Consider the following 13,148-nt stretch of genomic DNA (forward strand, 5'->3'; position numbering starts at 1 on the left):
TGGATTTCCTCTAATGCCTTCTCCAGCAGCATTACATATTTATCTCTAATTGGAAATAGATTGACTGAACTCTACTCTGTTGATGAATTTCCTAACTTGCAAACATTGTATCTACCAAGCATTCGCCTTATCTCGTCAGGTCTTGGAAGGCTCAAATATCTTTCTGTTCAAGGGACAAACAAAGATTTCAAAATCGTGTCAACTCTGGAAAACGTCAACAGTCTTAAAACATTTGTTGTCCTAGGAGGTACAGAAAAATCGATTTCATTTACTAACCGGTCCTTTCTTAGTGTGTTGTCCGTGCATTCATCGCAGGTAGAAAGACTGCACAATGTCACAAAGTTATCATCATTGTCAGGTCTTCTGGTACTGGACAGCAAACTTACCACTGTACCTGTTGTCGCTGGACTAAAAATGCTTAGAATTATCGATTTGGCAGGCAATGAAATTACATTTGTACAAGCCTCGATGTTTGACAGCCTCCCAAGCCTGAAATATCTAAGCCTGGAGGAAAACAGAATATCATCTCTTAGTGGGCACTTCCACAATCCAAACCTGAAAACCATCAACTTGCATCACAACATGATATCGTCCACCGACGTAGATATAATTTTCCCAGCCGGTTTGGAATTTCTCTATTTTTCCAGAAATCATTTACGGCGTTGGTTCCCTTTTACAGATACATGGCACCTCAAGACACTACATGTTTTCGAAAATGAACTGACATTTGTCGATCGGGACACTTTTGGTGCTGTGTATAGCCTAGAAGAATTGTTTTTGGCGTACAACCGTATTGCAGCTGTGTATGGATTCCCTATGTCACTTCGACTAGCACGTATAGATCTCAGCAACAACCCACTCATTTTTATTGATTCTTTGGCACTTTCGACTACCCCACGAATTACTGAGCTGTATCTTAAGAACACCCGTATTTCAGTATTTGATAATAATCTTCCTGTTTTGACGACACTGGATCTGAGTGGTAGCTGGCTCCTAGAGATTCCGCACAATTTTGCCCAACTTGTTCCAGAACTTGTTGTTTTAGATTTATGCGATAACCCCTCGTTAAAAGTTGATTTAACTGTCATAAAGGCGCTACCATTGAAATATGTGTGTTTTGGAAGCAGCGATGTTAATCAAATCCCTCCTAAAAGCTTTCATTTCCTCGAACAGGCAGAGTCGGTAAATCTGTTACTGACGTCATCTGTTGAAATCACCTGCAGTGATTTAGCTCCACTAATTCCAAAGTGGTACCTCAGCATTACCAATGGCATTGTAGGAGAATTCAATGAGACTCACTGTGCAAAACCTGTATTCAAGTATCTTTCCTTGAGAGAAGTAACCATCGCCGACAGTTTTTTTATCCAACTACTGGACGGTGGAGGTATTGAATCCCTTGTCTTTGAAAAACTTGGGTTGAAGTCAAAACTTTCCTTTCCAAATGTGAGCCGATATTTACACGCACCGAACCTCGATAGACTGGAGTACATATCTAGCAATTTATTGAATATACCACCAATTTTTGCACCGATTGCCGTTTCTCTTAACCTTAGCAGAAATATGGTGAAGTTTCTTGACTGTGACCAAATCTTTTACTTATATGGTCAGCTTCAATGGCTAGACTTATCCTACAATCGTATTACTTTTCTGTCGAAACGTTCTAGGATGGACATCGTACATCCACTTAATTTTCTTGTTTTAAAGGGTAATGAAATTAGTTTATTGGGACTTAAGAATGGAAATGCACACCTCAGCATATTTCCGCATCTCACGAATCTAGACTTATCAAGTAATAATTTACTATACCTGAGTGAGGATATCGCCCCTACAAGTCCTTGGAACATGCCGTTGTTTTATCTTACCCTGAATGTAGCCGATAACCCACTCATCTGTGATTGCAACCAACGATGGCTTCTCAGTCTTGATGATCATTTAAATATTCAAAATGGCGTCTGCGCTGCTCCAGCGATAAACAAAGGTCGCCTTCTTACAAACCTAATTCAAGAATCTTTTCCTTGTCCACCATTTGTTACGACTGGCCAGGTGTGTGCTTTTATTAATGACAGTTTAATTGTGTCTGTGACGTGCCCGGTGATATCACATCCGCAACCTAACATTACGTGGTTCTCTTCAAGCCCTCTATTTGATGATACACTCTCCACTTATCACGGTAAATCCGTTGAAAAAGATCACATAGAAATCGACCTATATACTTTCGTCAACCGAAAGATTATCTTGTCATGTGGCGCAGACAACATCTTTCATTCCATAGTAATAGACATTGCTTTATCAGTAGAATTTTCATCTGAAACCGTGGAAAGACATAATTTTCGGAACGCATCGTTAACTTGTGAAGCTTGGCAACGCTTAGATGATGTTACAAAGCTCAATGGACCTTCTCCTCCCCCCTTAAGTATCCAGATAAGTGATTCAGGAAGCTCTGAATTCAACAAACCTTATTTCGTTGGTGTTTTGTCTTTGTTATTGTCAAATATACTTACTACGTAACAGCTGCCAACACATGCTGACGTTAATGACCGATTTACATGTCATTTAAGACCACTGTGCCGAGTTTTAGACATACTTTAACCGAATTATTTCCTATCCTGCAAAAAAAAAAAAAAAAAAAAAAAATTGCCCGTTATAACATAATGACTTGTCTGACAGTTCCGTACCTATAACTTGCCCTCCTTGTAGCTGCACTCACATTCCGTGCTTGGAAATCAGATAGAAGGAAAAACAAATATAAAGTCAAATATATTTTTCAAGACTGTATAAACTTTTTCAAATTGATAGAATATATACTAGAGTGTACACGGAGCAGATGTTTTTAATCTTCCTCGTTTTGATGAAAATTCTAATAAACAGATATAGGCTCTCTGATGAATTGTTTCGAAATTGATTATCTTAATTAAATTACAATATCCTTGTTTTGATGTTATTTTTGAATATTTATTATTACTATACACAATATTGGTGTTTATCTTTTAGTGATGGTGAATTCTGTAACCTCATTGGTCAATCAACCACTGAATATATCCCGTATTCCGTGATATGACGTCATGATACTGTATTACACAGCCAGCTGCGCGTGTACCAAAGACGCTTATAGGAAAGTGCGCGCTAATCCTGTACAAAACAAATGGACAGCGCGCGGTCCTCAGGCGTATTACGCACATAACCTGTGACCACTAGACGCTTGATAAACAACAGCAACTTATATCTATCTGGCTACTGCAGTATCTGGCGTACGTGTACGTACATTGTATGCGCGCATACAGTAATCAGCTCGCGAGACGTAGGCCTAAGTAAACATGGTCATGGCTGACAGCCGGCGATTTCAACATCATTCACGAGGGGAAATCAGCGAGAAGAAGGTTAGCACTTACACTGAAAAAGATAAAATCGTTACCCCCTGCTTGTTCTTACAAAATACGGGAAATATCTACGGTCTGGTGCCATATTCCATTCGGCCTCCGGCCTCATGGAATATGGCACCAGACCGTAGATATTTGCCCGTATTTCGTGAACAAGCAGGGGGTAACTAATATTATATGGCGCTCTTACAATGAGGAGATATGTATCACAGCGCTTCACAAAGCCATCTTACATAATGGGAGGTAGGAGAAAAAAAATACAACAGACAAAGAAAAATAAGTACGTAATGAATCAATCAGTTATTGAAAAGGAAAGTCTTCAACGATTTCTGGAACATAGACAGACATGGCGATTCCCTGATACTTTGAGGGAGCTGATTCCATAGGCGTTGGGCAGCTGCTGAGAAGGATCTGTCTCCTGTCCGAGTGACAGTCCTAGGGAAAATTGCCGGGTTGGGTCTTAGCCTGACCGCATTCCTTGTCTTTAAAGATTGGTGATGTGAAAGTAGATTCAGGAGGTAAGATGGAGCACAATTCTATGAAGGCATTCCTTGTACGTGATTGGCAAGATTTTGTAGATGATTCGCTTTTGCACAGGGAGTCAGTGTACTTGATTGCTGAAGAAGAGGCGAGGCATGGTCACGCTTCTTGTCTAGAAAACCAGCTTTGCAGCTCGGTTTTGAGAACGTTGAAGGCTCTGGACATTACTTGAAGAAGTACCAGACAGCATGGAGTTTGCGTAGTCTATTCTTGAGGTAATGAGAGCTCTCACAGCATGCTCACAAGCTTTCTGATTGAGGAAAGGCCTGATACGTGCAACATTTGAGAGATGGAAATGAAGCGAACTGCTTAGAGAAGAAACGTGGTAATTCAGCCTCATGAATGTGTCAATTTCGACACCCCGGCTTCTAACTGAACTTGATGGATGAATGGCATTACCAACTTGTACAGTCAGGGTGACATCAGATATCAAGGGATGGAACCGCGGATTAGTAACAGCAAGGAATTCTTTTTTTTTTTCGCAGTTCAGTTTCAACAGATTACCCTCCATCCACAGCTGTAGGTCCCTGACACATGCAGATAATGTGGTGAGAGCGTCCTTCGGGTCTGCACAGGTGAAGAGTTGCACGTCATCAGTATAGCTCTGGTGCTGTATGCCCTCATGGTGTTTGATGATGTCAGCCAGGGGTTGAGTATTATTATAGAATAAAAAAATGCGGGCCTAGTACGGAACTTTGAGGAACTTTGTAAGCAAGAGACATTGGTTCCGAAAGCTCACTTGCAGCCTTTAACCTGAAGCTCCGGTCGGAGAGGTAAGAGGTGAACCAAGCTTTCACACTCCCGAAGATGGCAAAGTGGCTTGTTAAGCGAGCCAGCATTATGTCATGGTCAACACAGTCAAATGCAGTAGACAGGTCTAAGAAGACGATGAAGGTGACAAGCTTGTTGTCTAGTGCTCTGAGGATGCCGTCTTGAACCTTCAAGAGAGAGGTCTCAGTACTACGCCAACGTCGGTAAGCTGACTGGTTCTCAACATAGAGACCATTCGTATCCACGTACTGTACTTCGAGACTTGAGACAAAGCAGCTTTCTCAATGTATCTTTACAAAAATGAGAGATTGGAGACTGTTCTGTAGTTTTTTAAGCTATCGCAATTGAGGTTTGGTTTCTTGATCAGAGGAGTCACCACAGCTTCCTTCAACGACGATGGGAAGACACCACTACTGAGTGATGTTTCAATAATTGATGCAATGTAGGGGAAAAGAGTGCTGATGGTCTCCTTCAGCAGCAACGTAGGCGGTGGGTCAAGCAATTACTATGACGTATTAGGCGCAGAGTGAATTAATTTGTACACCTCCTGGCCTGTGATGGCATTAAATCTGCCAGCTTGGATACACATGCATCCGCAATCGATCCAATGAAACCGACGTCAGTATGAAATTCATCGTTCCTCGGTTGGAGGTTTTCTCTAATCTTGTCCACTTTCTTTACAAAGAATGTGACAAATCTGTCAGGCAATGATGTACATGTAGATGAAATGCCTGCATGTAGGATTGCTGGGGACCTATTCAAGAGTGAGCTCAGGACACGAAACACGTTCTTCACATCCGCACCTTCCAACTTTTCTCTGTAATACTTTGATATCTCCTTGTGAATGAGACAACAGACGGCATGAATCTGAGTTAGGTACTGATGGCGGTGTTTGTAGCTTTATCCAGCGCCTTTCGAGTTTTCGCCGTGATCGTCTAACTTGGTGAATTTCATTCGTTTACCATGGTGGATGACGGCAAAAACTATGAACACGCTTGGTGGACGGACAATGTTTGTTGAGCACATCCAGAATGGTACTGTGGTAGAATGCAACCTGATCATCAACATCACCGTCGAAAGGAAATGCTTCACTGATGTCAGTGATGAAGGAACCCTTGTCTAAAGCCCGCCGCACACTACACGATTTTGCCCCGATTCACCGGTCTTAAGACCTTAAGACTAGAAGTGTGACGTCACAGTCTTGCCAGTTTCCAGTCGTACGACTGGGTCTTAGCGCCAGTCGTAGAGATTTGACATGTTGAATTTCTACCGACTGGTCGTAGGCTTTCAGCCATTCACAATGCAGTAAAATGCAAGCAAGCGCAGTGCGCACTGCGCGCGCTTTACAGTCGGGTCGTATAGTGTGCGGTGTCCGGTCGTACGACTGGTCTTAAGACCCAGCTTGGCTTAAGACTTTAAGACCAGTCGGATCGTGTAGTGTGCGGTGGCCTTAAGTTTCGACAGTTTCTGCAATGTGATGTTGCAGCATTTTAGCTGCATCAATAGTACAGCTAATTATAAATTAATTGAGTACAGTTTATTTCAAGCTCGACAGTCGACCGCAAGTGAGTCATCCAGCCTGGAGATTACAAGATCAAGAGTGTGGCCTAATTTGTGTGTTGCAGTAGTAACATGCTGTTGCAGACCTGCTTCCACAATGATATCCAAGATACATGCTACATCCTGCTTACGAGGGGTATCTACGTGCATGTTAAAATCACCCATGATGAGAAGCTTCCAGGAATGCGTAGTCAGCTTACAAACAAGTTCCTTAAACTCCTGAAGAAACTCCTGTGTCTTAAATCCATTCCTCAAGGAGGGTGGAGGTCTGTAGATGACGACATAACATATTGACCGTGAGGGATTGGTAACAGCAGCTAGTTCAAAGGTGTCGTGAGGAGAAAAGATGTTGATGTTTGCAGTGGACAAGTTCAACGCAGTTTTGTACATGACTGCTATCCCACCATGAGGGTCATTCCTACCACGGGCCACATTTAAGAATGTATAACCCGCTGGTTTGCACTCATTAATGACAACCGAATCACCACTATGCAACCAGGTCTCCGTAAGGAACATGACATCCACATTGTTATTAATAACATGTTCAAGCAGCTAGATAGTCTTATTCCTCACCGAATTGCAGTTCCACAATTGAACATTCAGTTTACAATCATGTTCCCGAGGTACATTCACAATGTTACTCGGATTTCTGCTATTGTCATTACGTACCTCATAGCGTCAAATCCTATCAGCGAGATTCGATTCCGTGTATACACGAATCTGTCTCTATTTTCGCCTTCCACCACTCTTGCCACGATGCTTCCTGCATCTTCTCTGATGACCAGCACTGTGTTTTGATTTCAAGAGAAGATTTACACGTGCCTGCCTGAGTATGTCAACCTCTCTGCTCTGAGGATTCAGGTGTAGAAGAAAATGTCTATCGTAAATAAGTCGTATACTGTCCTGTGCAGTATCAGCCATTTTGAATTCAGTGTCCAATTCTGAAGAAGGCAGCGTCAAGGCCAAGGCTGGGAGAACAATGCTGGTGGTAGCGCCCGTCTCCATTGTTACCTTGGGGCATGAAAGGGCAACTTTATTGTCGTGGCTGACCGAACTTGAATGAGTAATGCTTGTAAACAGGCAGCAATGACCAGTGAACCCATCACAAAATGGATCATGCAGGGAAACTGAATGCCAGCAGTAGCTGAGGCAAACAATGAAAACCTTCAAGCGCACACACCACGGGCTGAAAATGTCAAGAAATCGTCCAGTAGGTTCCTGAAGATATATCCAAACCTCTGTTACTATTTTGAACAAACTTCAAATGAAATGTCCAAAGCATTCAGGGGGATATATTGAGAGGAGATAAAGGGGTCGACTTGCTAGGCGCGCCATCATTCAACAACTGTATATGCCTTTGGAACGAAATTTTTCCATAATGACAGCATTTTTATGCAATATGATGGCAATAATATGCTAGTCAACTGTGGAAATCTCTGCTGTCGTTGTTTTGCGTTCTTAAGACATGGCTGATAATGTTAAACATCAATTTTATAATTGTGATATGGTCAGTACAATTTCATATTATGATGTAGCTCCATGGGAAAGTAAACATGAAGTTATAGAAACAAACTGTCCATTTAAGAGAAGCATATCAGATCTACTTCAATCACCAAGGGAGAATTTTTGCGCCCTTTTCAAAATTTGTCGTCTATAAACGCAAATTTGAGCCACCGCCGAATCCCTGTACTTGCTCACCGCTGACAGGGGTATATGCACGCGAAATATGGCCGGAGCCCCGTACATGTTCCCTAGCGGCAGGGACGTCTATCTGAACAAACCCCCGGCAATGCACGGTGAGCACACAAGACCGAAGGACCTAATGCCAATGAAAAGATAACCTCTTCGACACGACGTTTCTTCTTTCATAGTCCGCCTTATGACGATGAAATTTTGTATACCTAATCTATCGTGTCCTACCTTGTAATGGTGGTCCTCTCTCCGCGCGGTCACAGACAATTGTACAGGGTGTATGGCGAGTTACCAAAGTAGTACCTAACCTGGTTATGGGCTGGTCCTGTAAGGCTGTGTCACACCATTTCTGGCAAGCCTTGGCTGCGACTTGCGAAGAACATTTACCACACGGAGGTCCCCGCAGAGGCGGGATTTGCCTGCCAGGTGCTACCACTAACAGTAACGGCTTCCTACTGGCGTTCTGCATAAACATCTGCGTGCAATACTGGCGACTCACCCGGAAAAAGGTTTTGGTCATGCTCAAAACTTGACTGCGGGTAAATCGGACTTGCGTGCGCACCTCCGGGCAACTACGGGTAAAGATACGCGCTAGGTACTATCAAGTGCAGACCAACTTCGGAGAGCTCCTGATAGCATATTTTCCCCGCAAGTCGACCCGCAAAATTTCCCCAGATACGGTGTGACAAGGCCTTGAGCATGTTCAAAACTTGTTCCGAGTGAGTCATGGGGGTTTGCCCGCAGAGGTACGCGTACAACACCAGACCAGTAGGAGACCCTTACCGGTAGCACCTCGCAGGCAACTCCAACGCTGGTACTTCGCAGTACCCGTTAGTCGCTTGTGACAGAAAAATGGATCGGTTTCAAAGCTCTCACGCAGGTCACACGAAATACACGCAAGTAGAAGGCATTATAGCACGCTTCTAGCAGGTAAAAAACAAGCGCGAAACTCGCAAACATTCGTGTTAGCCCGCAGAAAATTCTCCTGCGTGTTGGAAAACCCCTGCTCGCAACAAGCCCGTGTAGATTGCCCGGAAAAGTGTGACACGGCCTTGACGGAGTAAAGATCTAATCGCCCTCTGCCTTCCGAGCTCTCTTGCTCATTTCCTCTCTACATTCTTTAAGCTGTTCGATTCAATTCGTTTATGTTGATTTTCATCAAACAAAATTAATGCATGATACAAAGTATACATTACACAATATTGTCCAATTAAGAAAAAGACATATAATTATGTCATAAAGTGTGTACGAGTAAATGTATAACGACAAAACAATGCAGAATATGCAATGGTGACAAGAGTAAATGCTATTCTATCATTCCGATGAGTGTCTGCCTGCCTGGTAATATATCTGTGTGTAGGTAGGGTATAGGCGCCAGTCTCCTGGAAAAGCCAAAATTTCACAAATGTTGGCGGGAGGGTCTCGACCCTCTTGTTGAAGTGAATGGCACATGAAGTCTGTACAGCGGTACGCGAACAGGCAAGTGAACTCCATTCTCCTTTCCTCATTCCTCTCCTGTACTTGGGTGTGCTTAAAGATAGTCTAGGTACGGGGTGTAGAGACTCTGTATAGAGTGAGTATGTTTGTTGCTCGGCTGCTACAATCTACTTGTTAGATTGTAGCACAGGTAATCATCCATCCCCTACTATCTCTCGCGAGTTGGCTCCATGAACCACACACCGGTAAATCGCTTCAGTAGGCGGCCCACACCTCGTAAGGTTTAACATTGGATGACTGGGCGATCGAGCTGCCAGACAGCCAGCAGAGCCCCAGATGGATTCAACAACCGAGTGTTCAATAATTGCCTATCCCTGTGGACTGCGGTCGTGGATCTCCAGCGGTGGAGCAGGGAGGCAGGCCTTTTCAGCCCGTTCAAGAAAACTTGCATGCGAGGACACTCCGATATAAGACCTACAACTGATCATATCGCTGCCACGTCCCAGCATATACTTGGCCACGGCACACGACCTTGGGTGTACAAGGTGTGACCAGTACTGCAACCCATTATTATAAGGTCTTTCGCGCAGGCCCGAGGACTACATCCATGCAGGCTGTTCAGGATCAGGGGCGCGTGTCATAAAACTTGTCATCAGTGACAACTCCCTTTATACATCTATGACAAATTTGCCCTCAGCAAATCAGAAGCAAGGATTTCAGGTAGCTTGTCACATCTATGACAAATTGTCACTGATGACAAGTTTTAAGAAACGGGTCCCTGATCGCTTGATGCTGAGAGAAGACGACGGACATCACTCGGCACAGGAAGGACTGGTGGAACCGCCTCCCTAATCCAAAGCATCAGCGTGGACATTGGTCTTATGAGGCCCTCATTTGGAAAGTCAGAGGTGACCGTGGTCATGCTTTGCTTCAATGCCGTAATCGCGTGTGGCCTGTTCCACTGTGTTTTGTTGTTATTGGTGTTCTTAGGAATCTCACGGTTTTTAGTATATCTGTGTGTCGTGGTTGATGTAAGAGATTTTGTAAGAAGTGCTTGATGGTCATCACCGATGGTTTGTCTAATGTTGTTGTTTTTTTTTTGGAAGGGGGTTCTTCAAGGATGAAATGTACTATGTCGAAATCGCGAATCATAAATGTACGCATACGTTGTAATCGTGTGGCCAAATGTGCAGAAAACGAACATCACCTTGCGCTTCTGACACTCAATGCCTTCGCCGAAAGGGCTGTTCTGGGCACAGTTCATAATGAACATGAGACGAACAACACATTGACATCTACATAACAACTCGTTCATTCGTTCAGTTATACTATTTGCAAAGTGCAACAAACATGTAATTTTGTTGTGGATATTTCGTAGAGACTGGCCTCTCCTTCAATCTTCTACTTTCTTCAGATACTCTTCCTTCGAATCCTTGTCAAGATCAGTCGAGCTTGTATACGCTGTCTTTTTTTTTCATACCAGCCAAACTTGTAAATGCGCCTGAATATTTTTTTTTCATGTATGATATCACTTACTTTGTCTTCAGTGTTAAACTGTTAACAATAATTCGTTTCCGTAAGATTCACTCTTAGCTATTAAGGCGATTCGTTTTTTCGTGAGGAGGAAATTGTGTTACTGATTCCTCATTGTTTATACGTATTTCAATATGTTGCATTCGATATTTTCGCACTCTGTGTTGGCATGTAAGCAACCTTGCACTCTTCGCTAAATTAAAAAGACATACCATTATTGCTGACAAGAGGACATTTGTGTTACTTCAGGTTCCTAGCCAGATTTTTTTTTTTTTTAATGAGGAGCTGCGTAGGTCAAGATAACGGACCTTTGATAACTGAGGCTCAATAGGGATAGGGTGTGTCAAGGGTCAATGGTAATCTCCACTTTTGATATAGTTACAAAATCATCATTCAAAAAAGGGTATAAAAATTGCTAAATCGTGTCAGTTGTCACATATTTATCTGTGTGTGAGTCTTAAATGTGTACTAAAGCTTATGGAGCTTGATCAAACGGGGACGATGTTGGAAGGGCGTCCTCCTCTCATACGAGGGAGCTTTTACATTTAGAACTGAAATCTAACACCCAGGTTCACACTTTGATGGATTTTTTTCACAATTGTCAGTCAGAAATAATAAAAATTCATACAAGGTGACAGTGTAAGTGGCTAAATCATGGTATAATTTATTTGTCACCAAATGATCAGCTTATCTACGTATAATATTTGGTGTGAACTACCCTAAAGATCTATGGAGACGGACCGAAGAGAGGGTGTGGGAGGAGGTCCCCTTCCCACACGATTGAGCTTTTGCTGTTATAGAATTAAAATGATCGTAATATTTTCAAATATTTTAGCCCCAGAAGTAAGAAAATGTTAAACTCAGAAACAATTTGAATAACAAAATCGTGGCATCCGTCACCTCTTGAGCCACTGCGTGCGTCTTCTTACTCTGAGTTTATGGAGGCGAGGCGTACCTAAGGAGGAGTGTGTAGGAAGGAGTGTCTCCATTCCACATCTGGAAGCATTCCACTGTTGCACTATGTGATGCACTATCTGTGGTGGAATGCAATCGGTTAAATGAATAAAGTAAGCAAGCTTGTACCCAGAATCAGAGGAAATGTGAATGTCGAAATCATTGTAAAGCTGTCACCTATATCCTCATATGCGTCTTCACTCTATATTATGTTTATGGAGGAGGAGAGAAGAGGAATGCCCCTCCCCCCCCACACACACACACGCCCACGTAAGAGACAAAGCTTTTGTATGTTTAGAATTAAGATTCCGTAAGATTCAGATTAAGATCTGCGAACACTTTATGAAAGACTTTGAACACCGTTGAATATTTCCCAAATTTTCAGTTATTTCGAGAAGGGAGGATTACCTTTTAGGCATTTTCCGAGGTGGATGTAAAAAAAAAGGAAAAAGAAAAAGAATTTTAGGGTACCGTCTGATGCGTGCACGAAGGCGTTTTATTTTGTTTATCTGTCAGGTTACACATTTTTCGATTTTGCTTTGTAGTATATAGGTTCCACATTATGCATATATTCATATTTGCTTATATTTGTTTATTTCCATTACAGATTCACTGTCTTGTGTTTAGCTTGTGTTGAAAAAAAAAGAATACTAGTATTGTGTGAAATATGGATTATGGAACAATGAATGAATGAATAAAAAATTGCCTGCACGTGTCCTAACTGGTCTATACTTGCTCTCAATCTTGTCTGTGTCCTTATTCTAAGATTTCACTAAACTTTTCAGATGGTATTATTGCAAGGATAACTAGAAAGGCACTCTGAGAGCGCAGACCTCCGCCAAGCAGTCTCTTTTCACCAATGATCTTGCTGCTCTTCCATATAGATCAGTGATTTTCGTGATTTCCACTTTTAAATCGTTCGTTATTATTCTTACAAATTTGATATCTCTTGAAGTCTGCAAACAATTTTCTCTTAAAGAACCCGACGTACCACGGCATAATTTATAATAATTAAACGATCATTGTAGGTTGACAAAGCAAACACGTTACTGAATAGGCCTACATACTAGCGCGCTCACAGTTGTTTTTATCCGAGATTTCCCGGTTCCGGTTGTATACCGTGTCCGTTCAAATTGACTGGCACGAGCACGGCGTGCCGTGTTTGTGCTAGACGGTCTAGCATGAACTTGACGCCGTGTTCATTTTCTGTTCGTGCTGTGTTCACGCCGAATCGAGATTTAATATGGACAGTGATTTGGGATGGACACGGCATGCCCCCAGAGG

The 13,148-nt window shown here is 42.6% G+C and overlaps 1 protein-coding gene across 1 annotated transcript in view; it reads left to right on the top strand.

The window, feature by feature from the left end:
• The window catches only part of LOC139715947 (dorsal-ventral patterning tolloid-like protein 1), a 64,962-nt gene that overhangs the window by 42,011 nt on the left and 9,803 nt on the right, over positions 1–13,148 (top strand). The window lies entirely within an intron of this gene.

This window comes from Diadema antillarum, unplaced genomic scaffold (assembly GCF_040938485.1).
Source record: "Diadema antillarum isolate AM-2024a unplaced genomic scaffold, OU_Dant_1.0 scf00000057, whole genome shotgun sequence".
NCBI lineage: Eukaryota > Metazoa > Echinodermata > Echinoidea > Diadematoida > Diadematidae > Diadema > Diadema antillarum.